The sequence below is a fragment of the Nymphalis io genome, chromosome 14, assembly GCF_905147045.1.
Source record: "Nymphalis io chromosome 14, ilAglIoxx1.1, whole genome shotgun sequence".
Classification (NCBI taxonomy): Eukaryota; Metazoa; Arthropoda; class Insecta; order Lepidoptera; family Nymphalidae; genus Nymphalis; species Nymphalis io.
Window position 1 is genome coordinate 3,608,029 of NC_065901.1, and position 12,816 is coordinate 3,620,844.

A 12,816-nucleotide genomic window follows, 5' to 3' on the forward strand; every position below is an offset into this window, starting at 1 on the left:
AAGCGTATTTTATTACTTAATCTGTCGACATGTTTACACCGCATCTCATTCAGTCGTAAAATCCTTTTTATTTCTTTTATGCGTTTATTTATCAAAACTTATCAGGCAATGCGGTTTTATGGTTGAAATGTGACGACATTTCTTCGATATTAATGAATATCTATATTGGAATAAAACTAATAGGGCTTGACCTATAGAATTCATTTATTTAAAATAACTCGGATATAACTGGATAAAAGAGAAAGTTGCCCAATTAAATTATATTTAGAATATTTTCGAATAATATTGATACCTAAGTCTTCTGAGAGGAAGCCGACCAGCTCCCTGGTCTCAACCAGCGACTTGTTAGTTGAATCGCAGATCGCCATCAATACGTGAAATTACAATAGCCCTGGGTAACAATATGAAACACCTTTTTTTAATTAATTTACAACAAAAGTTTTAATATAAAAATGATGAATAACAACGTCTTTGATAAAAATATCATCACTTCAGACAAAACAAGAAAATCTCATAATGAATAAAAGTAGTAAAACATTTTTTTTTTATAGAATAGGTAGTCCGAGGAGCAAACGGGCCACCTGATGGTGGTCACCAACGCCCATAGACATTGATATTATAAGATATGTTAACCATCGCTTACATCGCTAATGCGCCACTAACCTTGGGGACTAAGATGCTATGTCCCTTGAGCCTGTAATAAGATTGGTTCACTTACCCTTGAAACCGGAACACAAGAATACCAAGTACTGCTGTTTTGCGGTAGAATATCTGATGAGTGGGTGACGACGAGCTTGCACAAAGCACTACCACCAGTAAAATTATTATTAGGTTTCCATGTGTGAAAGAAAAACCTAAAGAACGTAACGTAACTAATGTCATTAAATACAGACGTATTACATTGCTACATATCAGTTGTATAGAAAATAATTTTTAATATCAAAATACAATTACATTAATAAAGTCAATAAGAATTAACTTAATAATTGGTTTGAATAGTTGAATATTTTGTGGACTATATGTATTCATCAATGATTCGACAACCAAGCAGAAATACGTCGCCTCTGATTTGAAGGGTGAGTGTATTACACTTTCTAAGGGCAAAACGTCTTAGATCCCATGTTTAGAAAAGTTACACTTGTTAGAATAATAAAAATATAAGTTTATATAATTGTAAATATATGTATACATACATTTTAGGGGGATGGAGTCATATAATGTTTGACGTACCATTAACACAATTCAGTTTATTATTTCGGTTTTAAGCTAGTATTTAAATGTCAGAAGTGTGGATGCCACAAAAACAATTGAAATCGCAGTGGCTTTAGTAGGTAAGAATCCCACATAACCCAGTTCCTCCTCATGGGGGCTGGGTCTGAAGGTTTCCACTGCGTGAAAAAAAAACCAAACTAAGCTAAGCTAACAATAATATTTTTTTAAAACTGTTTTTTATATTTTTTATGCGTAGTATACGTCCTTTACACAAATACTTAAATTTTATTTCTTATATAAGACGAGAGGAAATCCTTTCATCATTAGATTTTAAAATCGATAAAGTAGAAGTAGTAGACAAATAGTCAAGACCCAACAGAGCTCAGTTGATGGTCGTAGGCACAAGTCCTGGCAAGGGGCCCTGAGTTTCAACGTGTTTATTTGTGTTTGTAAGTCGGCTCGTACCCAGGTGTTAAATTTAATATAGTCTTAATATCTGAAATTAAAAATATGACTCTTAAGCATGGTATTACATTAAATTGGACATTGGTTTTTAGGTATTTTCAATGAATACGAAATTCTGGGTTATTGGAAATTCAACCTTTACGGGGAATAAATAAAGATTTGTTTAAATAAAAGTAACTTTGATTTTTAAAGGTAAGCTTAAGAAAATTTGTTATCAGCCCTGTGATAAAAAATATTAAAAATCGTGAAAAAGTAAACTTATTTATTTCACATATTATCGAGTTTACAATTAAACTAATGATATCTTACATATTATAAATACAAAAGTTTGGTGTGTTTCATATTTGTTACGCTATAACACTGTAAGCCCTGGGAAGATTTACTTACTTATTTGATAGGATCTCCAACGACTTTACATAAATACATTATTTAATGTAGAAAACCTGATGAAAGATATTAACTAAATATTCTCTTAAAAACTGTAACAAAGTTTTGATGATATCGGTTAAAACTAATTAAAATCAACTAAAACTATATCAACGACTTGTTTTTATAAGATTTAGGTATATAAATCGGTTACATCGTGAAACTTAACAAAGTATACATTTTTATTTAATTTAAATTAATTTTTATTGCAAACCACATAACTGTATTTTAATGTTTTTCCAAGTAGTTTTTAATTTAATTTTGTTATATTTTTTTTCATTATTATTTAAGATGCTTAGTGTTTCTTTTGCATGTCGTGGTTTACTTATAAGTATGGCAACTTCTACCCTTAGATTGTAAGTAATCCTAAATAAATTAATTAATTAAAAAAAAGTTTTAATTTTTTGCAAAAAGTTCTATTTTGCAAAATAGATGAGTAACTGCTTTAAAAACCCACCATAATTCTTAGAGCGTTTTAATCCTACTTTACATTTGCGTTACACGTGGGAAGCACAACAATGTCCTTTTGGTTATAATTATTTAATGTTAAACATTCCACAGATAAATAATTAGAATTCTTTAAATGTAAACATTGAATGAGACGTTTTAAATGTATCAAATTTTACGGTTAAGTTTTATTATGGGTTACTTTACGACCTCTAAATCGCCGTTCAATACATTAATTGCGTTTTAAACTTTATTACTGTAATTTTGTATCGACGGTGATTTATTTAAAGACTTGTTAATGAACTACTCCTACAAAAATTACTACAAAGTTTATTTTAATGCTTTTTTATATTTATTTAATAAAAGGTCCGCTGCCACTGATTCTAATAAGCTATAAATTTACTAAGCTATAAACAGAAATGTTAAATATTAGATTTATATAGTTGCTAATTATTAAGTAATAAGCTTAATTGATTGTTATTTTAAATATATTTTCTTTTTTTTAAAGTTATTATTTAATACCTAAACGCTTTGGCGAATTGCCATAATATTTGAATTTTATAGTGATCTATAAAAACACAAATTGCAAATTCCATATGTAAAGTTAAAGCTAGTTTTTCGCATATATAAAGAAAAAATAAATCAGTAAGCACTTCAAATGTCTTGACTATGAAAAATTTTAAGAGATGTAGCAATTTAATACTAGTAATAGCAAGTTCAATTGAGTAGATACCACCTGGTTTGAATAATGAGTAAACCAATGCAATCGCAGGTATAAATAATATAAGATATCCGGTACATTGATAGTGTTAGGAATATATTTTATAGTTTCCATAGTGCCAACATTACTAGATGAAGTTTATTCTTTAACATAAATTTTATTGTGTAAAATAACGCATCTCTCATAAAGCCTTATTTCGATATTCATAACGCACGTATCTGTAGCATTAACGACCTGAAATAGTTCTAAACGCCACATGGAGATTAACAAAACAGTTTTCACCATAATATCATTTTAACATAAAACAGGAATATGGCACGTGATTCTTCTAGTGTCGTATTTTACGACATTTTTACGATTGCGATAAAACCATACGTTTACAAACTACGATATTGGAAATGTCAATGAACTGAAACATATTATTTAATATAATTGAATATATTTAATGGCTCGTCATTTAGATATCGAGCTTAGTGTATAATGTGAGAATACTACCTTCATTAAACACTTTTATTTAATTTGCTGTCTTAGTGTGTTGGAATGTTTAGGTCAAATCTTTCCAGCATCTTCTCTTGAGAACATTATGTGCTGGTTCAATTTCGATGACAATGAATTTTTATGATAAGCCTGTATCTATACTCAGGATCGGCAAAAGGTGTGGAAACTTCTTAAATATCAACCTTTCAGTATATTCTACTTTTTAGCCATTTTTAGCGTTTGTCATTTTATGGAAATAATCAAGCAAATTGGCGACTTTATGGTAAGTGGTGAGCATTAAGCATATACACTTATACCGTAAAAAATATATACCACATCATCACTGTTAATCCGCCGTCAACCAAGAGAGCTGGGATTGTATGTCGCTTGTGCCATAAATTACACTGACTCACTTACCATTCAAACCGGAATTCAGCAATATGAAGTATTGTTATTATGAATTGGTTGCCGCCTACAACCGGTGACCTGTTATAATGATGATTTTTAATTTATAATAAAAAATCTTTATTATTAGAAATATTGTACATTAGCAAAAAACATAACTCTTTGTCAAACACAAAGATATAAAAATAAATTTGATTTTTTAGAATTTTAGCCATAAATTTAATAAATATGACAAAATTTTACAACGGAAATATGGAAATGAAAATTTCACAGCACTAACACTTTCGAGCTGTGTCAGATAAATCATTTAAATTAAATATTCCAGATTTCAACTTCAAAAGAAAGTAAGTGAGTTACGAAGAAATCGCAAAAGAGCAAAAACATATTGGCAACCACTTTGAAGGTTCATTCACACGCCTTAGGGCTACGCGAGCTAACTATTGGACCTCGATTTATGATTACCGTGTACCTTAGCGATCACGACGTGTGAGACCGCCTTAAGACTTCTCGGACCAAATTTCAATGGCGATGTTTCATTTGAAATTTGAAACTTAACAAAATGATATTGAGCTTAAAATCAATCGAGACTATGAAGATGCTCGTGCATCGGCGTCAGATAAAGAAGACGAAGTTGACCAAGTTACATAAGTTAATATAGTCAGTTATTACCGAAGATATAGGGTTCAATTTTGTAAAAATATTTTATGTCCAAAATTCTGATATCTCAATTGGTACCGATTAAGTTGAATTTATGGGTGTGTTAAGATTCGATGTTTGTTAATTCAAACTGCTTTGCTTAGTTACTTTTGATCGCCTAAAGCATTTGTACACGTCTTCGGTGGGAGTACGAACAAATCGATTTTTTATCGATTATCAAAAAATTTGCAGCAATTTGTTGGTCGGTAAGATAAGTAACAAAATTTCAACCTTCACTTTTATAAAATCAAATTAAAAAGCGTTTCAAAGATATACGATAACAAACTCGACTTATAAAACTGTAAAGCTGAATTTAGACAATAACGAACAAACGAGAATAACAACAATTACACATACTACATAAAATTTCATCCAATTTAAACGTTTTCTTCTGTTTATTTTTATCGCAGTTACAGTCTCAGTAGCAAAAAGGATTCAGGCAATTAGCAGTTGGATTGCCATCCGTTCGGATTGTGAGAGTGAGAAAATAGAGGGTGCACTTGTGTTGTATACACACTTGTGCACTGTAAAATGTCCCGCGCAGTTGATACTCTTTAGTAATAATGACCTTCATAGCTATCAAACAGGACGACTTTGTCACGTCATTTTATTTTTTACGGCTAGGCCTTCTGGCTACGATACATTACATTATATAAACAGGAAATAACATCCACTAGTCAATTTTTTTTTTTTTATAGAAAAGGAAGGCGGACGAGCATATGGGCCACCTGATGGTAAGTGGTCACCAACGCTCTTAGACATTGGCATTGTAAGAAATGTCAACCATCGCTTACATATCCAATGCGCCACCAACCTTGGGAACTAAGATTTTATGTCCCTTGTGCCTGTAATTACACTGGCTCACTCACCCTTCAAACCGGAACACAACAATATCAAGTATTGCTGTTTTGCGGTAGAATATCTGATGAGTGGGTGGTACCTACCCAGACGAGCTTGCACAAAGCCCTACCACCAGTGAATTTATTTTACTTTCAAACACTGATACCTTGTATCACTACGTTTCAGCTTAAAGGGTGAGTGTGCCAGTGTAACTTGTAACAGCACAAGCACAAGGGACATAATTTCCTAAATCCAGCTGTTAGCGAAATATTAAGTAATTGTTGTAAGTTATGGTTGTAAATAAAATAAATTGAAAGTCAAAAATTTTGTTGCAACAGAGAGTCACTAAATAGATAATTTTTTGACTTGCACTCACGAACACAAAGAAAGATAAAAAGTAGGTATAATTCCTAAGGCTACTACCACATCATTGGGTCGAAACTATGGCAAAAAAGATTTTATAATAAATGAATGAAACATTGCATCAAACATAATAACAAAAATAGTAGACAAACAAAGCAACTTGAGTAAACTTCTGTCCTTAGCATTATTGTATATAAATGAAACCGTATTTGTAGTTATCATAATCTTAAAGGCAGTTTAATATATTTATATTTAAAAACCTCGTTTATAAATAATGTAAATGACATTAAAGTCTGTCCAAGACATGTTGGAACAGGTCGTAACTTAAACGATTTGATTTTATCTGAACTTAGATTATGGGACCAGTTGTCATTCGCCAATAACAGCCACCTACCACGGGTCTTATTAAATGGACATAAATATATATATTTTTGCTTCTAAGCTTAATTTTGATGTAATATATGGATTCTACTCGTTGACACGTTTTTATTATTTAATTTTTTATATTTACTGGTTTTTTGTTTTGTGGTTAAAACAAATATATTTCTAAAGTCATACTCCGATATTGTTTTATTGTGATAAGATTTTAACGGTTAATCCGTCTAGGTGCTTAAGAAAAAAAAACTTAGAAGTAAAATAATAAATAGGGCGCAAATGTCCTCTTCCTAGACAAATATCTCCTCTCTAGAAGAAAGTTTGAAGTTAGGTAGATAGTTTACGAGGTTGTTTTAGTTTTGATTGGTGAATGAAAATAACTTAATAGGGTTTCAGTTTCACTTTTAAGATATTATTAGTTAGGAGCATTTCGAAATCTCTTTCTTTAAATTTTATTCGTCACATAGGTACAGTTTCGCTCCACGGGATTTCTTAGTGGTCAATTCAACATCCAATTCCGAAGATTATTTAACTTTTTTTGTAAATAGTTCTCTTTAGTAATTTTAATTAAAAACATTACGATTAAATATAGTAACAGTAACAGTAACAGTAACAGCCTGTTAATGTCCCACTGCTGGGCTAAGGCCTCCTCTCCCTTTTGAGGAAAAGGTTTGGAGCTTATTCCACCACGCTGCTCCAATGCGGGTTGGTAGAATACACATGTGGCAGAATTTCAATGAAATTAGACACATGCAGGTTTCCTCACGATGTTTTCCTTCACCGTTAAGCACGAGATGAATTATAAACACAAATTAAGCACATGAAAATTCAGTGGTGCTTGCCCGGGTTTGAACCCACGATCATCGGTTAAGATTCACGCGTTCTTACCACTAGACCATCTCGGCTTTTTTACTTTAGGTTAAATATAGGGCCATGAAGAATTATTTTTAGGATTTTATTCTTTCGACAAATAAATGTATCAATAAACATAAGAATATATTATAATAAAAATAAAAATATTAATCTATAAATATACTTAAACCTTAGATAATGAAGTACCTCGGCGCCAAGCGTTATGAATGAATAAATATATTTATTCATCAAACAAGATCCTGCATTATAAATACGAATATGTAGGAGTTTAATAATTATAATAAAATGTTAATGTTTTTTATAGCCATTACAAGATAATATTATTGGATATTGAGATTCGATTGCTTTATACGCTTGTATGCCTTTACTGGTCGGCTTTACTGTGGGCCTTTAAAAAGCTACTTTTAATCGTGGTATCAGAGATGTTTTGTCCCCCGTACATGTTCATTTACCCCATACAAAGTTCTAATGAGAAGAACCGGCAAGAAACTCACTATTCCACCTCTCACATATCTATATTAATTAAATTAAATTATTATTTGTCGTGCACGAAACCAATCAACGGATAACTACACCAACTCTACACTTTCTTATCAACTATGTAGTCTTATATCAAATAAGTAGCCTTATTAATCAATGTTTTTTTTAAACATTAGATTTCAAACCATCATTTTAAATAAAAGTTAAAAAAAAATTGTCTACATCAGCGCTAAATTCGTATAAAATATAAACCAAAAACCCATCGATTTATCTATAACCTATATTTTAAAGTACGAAAGTCAATTAAAACTCCGGTGACCATAAATTTTGTTGATTTACATACGCGCAGCTGTTACTATGAAAGAACATCTACCAAAAACTTAATTAAAACCAAATAAACAAAGGCATCCAAAGTGAAAGTCGACATAAGAACAACTAGTACAAAAATACCACCGTCTTGTCATTTACATCGACACCATCAAGACAGAAATACACCAAACAACACTCATACAATGGTGATCTTTTGACACAATTCCATTGCCACGATACAAATTTTACAATTCTCTTATCGATATTTCAATCAGTCAAACTTGAACTTTATTTCGTTAAGAATAAAAACTTTTAAAAGTTTGCTATTGATAATTACTTGACAATGTCTAAAGTGGTAGAATTTCAGTAATGCGTTTTCAGACAGGCCTCAGAATTCTCGTAAACTTAACGAATCCCTTAGGAATGCTTTTGGAGTTAGGGTGGCTAGTTCTTGATATATTTATGGAACAGGATTAATAAAGAAGTGTTGTTATATCAACAATGCACAAACAGGATTTTAAAAATGCTGATTTAATGTGTAACAAACTGGAAAGTTAGCAAGTAAATATGATTAAACGTAGCTTCTGGTTTTATTCTATTCAAGTAGCTGGTATGTGTTGCGACTAATAATCTTTTTGATAATTTTTACTTCATTTCCTTACTGGGATTAATCTGCAGAAAGTATAAGATTAATAATGTCCTCCAGACTAATTTCAAGAGAGATTAGCTAACTGTGCAGGAGATATTATAGTGCACAAGTGTGTGCACAAACGCAGGTGCACTCTCTATTCCCTAACTTTCATAATCCGACACGACCGGAAAGAGTCCGGAGAGAACGCGCAAAGTCGTTGGTCCCGCAGCCCGGAGTGTGGAAGTTGGAAGTGTGTACACTCCCGTGCCTCGGAAAGCACGTAAAGCTGTTGGTCCTGCGCCTGAACTTTTTCCGGTCGTGTCGGATTGCCGTCCCATCGGATTATGAGAGTAAGGGAATAGAGAGTGCACCTGTGTTTGCGCACACACTTGTGCACTATAATATCTCCTGCGTAGTTGACTAATCTCTCTTTAGATATTGGCCGCCGTGGCCGAAATCAGTCTGGAGGATATTATAATATATATTAAAACAATATTTAAATAATTTTGATAATAAACATCTATACTGATAAATCAATGTTGTCACCCTATCGAACTAATAGCGATATTGGAATATCAAACAAATCAAATTATTACTGAATCACTATTTTTCTACGAATAGGATTATTATATATATATATATATATATATATATATATATTTAAAATAGTAAGGCATTAATTAAAATCAAAACTGTTAATAGGTTAAGTATATAAATAGAAACGTGCATAGCGGTATTTAAAGACAATACCTTTCATCAAGTATACACTAGGATAAATATTCTAGAGTGAGTACTAACATTATGATAGGGTATTTTGTTGAACATGCTATGAAGCTATGTAGCTACTATTTTCGAATGTGACTTAAAAAAGTGCAATTAAGCTTTGACGCTTCTACATGAGAAAACTGTAAAATAAAATAATATTGATTGATATATAAAGCCGAGATGGCTTAGTTGTTAGAACGCGTGAATCTTAACCGATGATCGTGGGTTCAAACCCGGGCAAGCACCACTGAATTTTCATGTGCTTAATTTGTGCTTATAATTCATCTCGTGCTTGACGGTGAAGGAAAAGATCGTAAGGAAATCTGCATGTGTCTATTTTTATTGAAATTCTGCCACATGTGTATTCTACCAACCCGCATTAGAGCTGCATGGTGGAATAAGCTTCAAACCTTCTCCTCAAAAAAGGGAGAGGAGGCCTTAGCCCAGCAGTGGGACATTAACAGGCTGTTACTGTACTGTACTGTACTGTACTGATATATAAGGTCCATATTTAAAAAAAAATGTCAGTCAACTAAATAAAAAGATATAATTTAACGAAGTCAATTCGTTATTTGTTTTGGTCCTAGCATTGTGTGAATATTTACCATTTAAACAGATTTAAATACAAACTTATAAAGCTACATGTAAACGTTAATACACTTAGCCTATATATTAAAATAGAATGTAATGAATTATTTCATTATTAAACCTTAAACACGTGTCAGCTTATTTCTTTTGTTTTTAGACAGCACATTCAATTTAATTATAAGTTATAAGTATAAACTAGATCATCATCAGTCCTATTTTCTTTGACAAAACTTTATTTAATTCGAATAATTTATCGTCAATTTGTAAACCGAAGCAATCTCATTAGGTAGGCTCAGCAATTTACGGCTGTAGTGTACAGTATCGTCAAGCAAAAATAGGTCTTATTTAAACGGCATAAAAGTTTTGAAACTCAGCATATACGATCAAAGAAACCCATTTGTTATGATTAGTTAAAACAAATGTTACGTACTGTTGAAAAATACAGCTTGACTTTTTTGTTACAGATATATTTATTTTGGAAATTTTGATGACGTATTTACGCATAATTTAATTACAATACATCACTGTTACTAATATGAAGGCGTGATATTTCTATCATTAAGCAAATCTTTGGTCTTCTTTGCAAGGTTGGATATATTAATAGCTTATATTTCCTACCAGTACATAAGTCTTTTGAGCTTTGCGTCATATTTATTTTTCAATATGGAAGGCAATTGTAGCGTAAGTACTATTAAAGTAATTCATCATATCAATCTTAATCCAATACAATATTTATATAAAAACATAAGAAACCCTATTTGTAACAAAATTATGAACATCGTAATAAATAATTAAGCGTACCTTCAGACCCCTTTAAGATAACTAATAATAATATGCAGGATTATATTTTCAAAATTAATAAAAAAAATAATTATATACTCACACAATATCCTCTCCTTCATTTCAGCTTATAACCTGTAAAAAACATTAATATTTTTAAAAGTGTATAGAAAAAATATATATATATATAGTCTTTATAAATTTTAAGATAGCCATATTGTAAACTTTAATCGATTAAAAGGAATCGATATTCCGATCACTCGAGTTATAAATATAAAAATCTAATGACATAGGTATTTGTTAGTAAGGAATTCGTAGTGCGTTTGGAATAAACATAAAATAAATTGGCGTCGTGAGTCTAGACGGGCGTCGCCTGTAGTCGGCGTGTGTATGCAAGTATTGGACCACCGTGCATTGATTCACATTTGCAAAGTTGTTTGCATAACCGGTCAGTTGCTTGATAGTTTGATAATAGCAAACTTAGACCCGTCTTCACTCGGTAAGGTGTTTTTATTTTTATTGTTGTATTCATTATATTGTTAATTTCAAATCAAAAATTATCTGTTAATTGGTGAACAAGATATTCCGTAATGAAGCAATAAGATATTACGAACAACATTCTTGAATTGAATGAATATATCTTTTGATATTAAATGAGCAATTCTATATATAATAAATTATTCCGTGTATTTTGGAAACGGCTCTAACGGTTTGGCTCAAATTTTGTATATAACATAAATGTGTAAAAAATTTTTTTTTACAAAAAATTATTATTATATGTACAAGATTAACTAATAATGCGAGTCGAACGATGCTTGACCGCTAAGGTATTAAGAGTAATAAATAATTTCTCAAGAAATTATTTTTCAATTAAATATTCGATAAAATAAAAATAATTTACCAAATATATACATAATGAATATTTTAATTTCTATGCTCTTAACGATATACTCTGTAAGCAGTATTTTGTTTGACATATCCAAGCCTTATGGAATGTCTGTACATGTCACGCAATGTCATACTGGATAGTGGCGCCACCTTCTGTTATACAAACCTATCAATGAATATTGAAGTACATATTTCGGGTTTTGTGTGACTTGTTACTTTATATTAAGGCTTAAAATTGACTGTAGACAACTTGAAGAGTGGAAAGTATAATATTTGTTTTGGCATACGCGAGCGGACTCTGTCTTTAACTTGTCACAATATTGGCTCATTTCAACAGTGGTATTCATACAAATTGCACATTAAATGGTATGAACGGTGCCTTTCCTTTTTCCATTTGTCATTCCGTCCTGTTTAACAACGGGATGGGGCGAATTAAATGTCTCTTGCAAATCGTTTATACGTGCGTTGATAGACAAATATCGATTTGTAATCGATAAGTATCGAGTCCGCGTGCGAGATCCATTGAGCTCGTTTACGATGCAAATCGAAGCTGCGTAGACCGATTTATTTCGCATTTATGGTGATTATTTTCAATATTTAATACAATTTCCCGTACTTTCTAAATTTTAAATATATATTAGTGATTACTTTCACAGTGGTTTTAACGTGTTATCAAACCACTATTTACTTGATAAAGTAAATAAACTATTAGTTAATATTCGCAAGCTTCAATTCTAAGTTTACAGTCACTTAAAATTTAATCTACTAGAGAACTACTACATTTTATTGTCGATATTTTAAGAGATTATCTCTACAACGCAGCGTTACAACAAAGTTACACATTATTTTTAAATACAAATAAACGTTCTAATGCTATGCTGAATTGATATGAAAATTGTGATACAAATCAAAATGTTTCTTTAAAATTTTGATTTTTATGATAAAGAAATTTCAGTTTATATGATTACGCCCACATTCTACGAAGTATGGATAAAAAATTGTTAAAGAACTTTTGTGTCTTACCGCGTTATATTATCATGGATGTTCACATAAAAACCGCTCGCTTTTGAGTATC

General features: G+C 31.2%; 1 protein-coding gene across 2 annotated transcripts in view; it reads right to left on the reverse strand.

Annotated features, from left to right (window-relative positions):
* Positions 1-12,816, reverse strand: part of LOC126773426 (uncharacterized) — a 214,030-nt gene that overhangs the window by 148,197 nt on the left and 53,017 nt on the right. For both annotated transcript variants that reach the window (XM_050494380.1, XM_050494378.1), the window contains exon 2: positions 10,957-10,988. The gene's annotated coding sequence lies outside the window, so the exon portion shown is untranslated. The remainder of the gene's footprint in view (positions 1-10,956; positions 10,989-12,816) is intronic.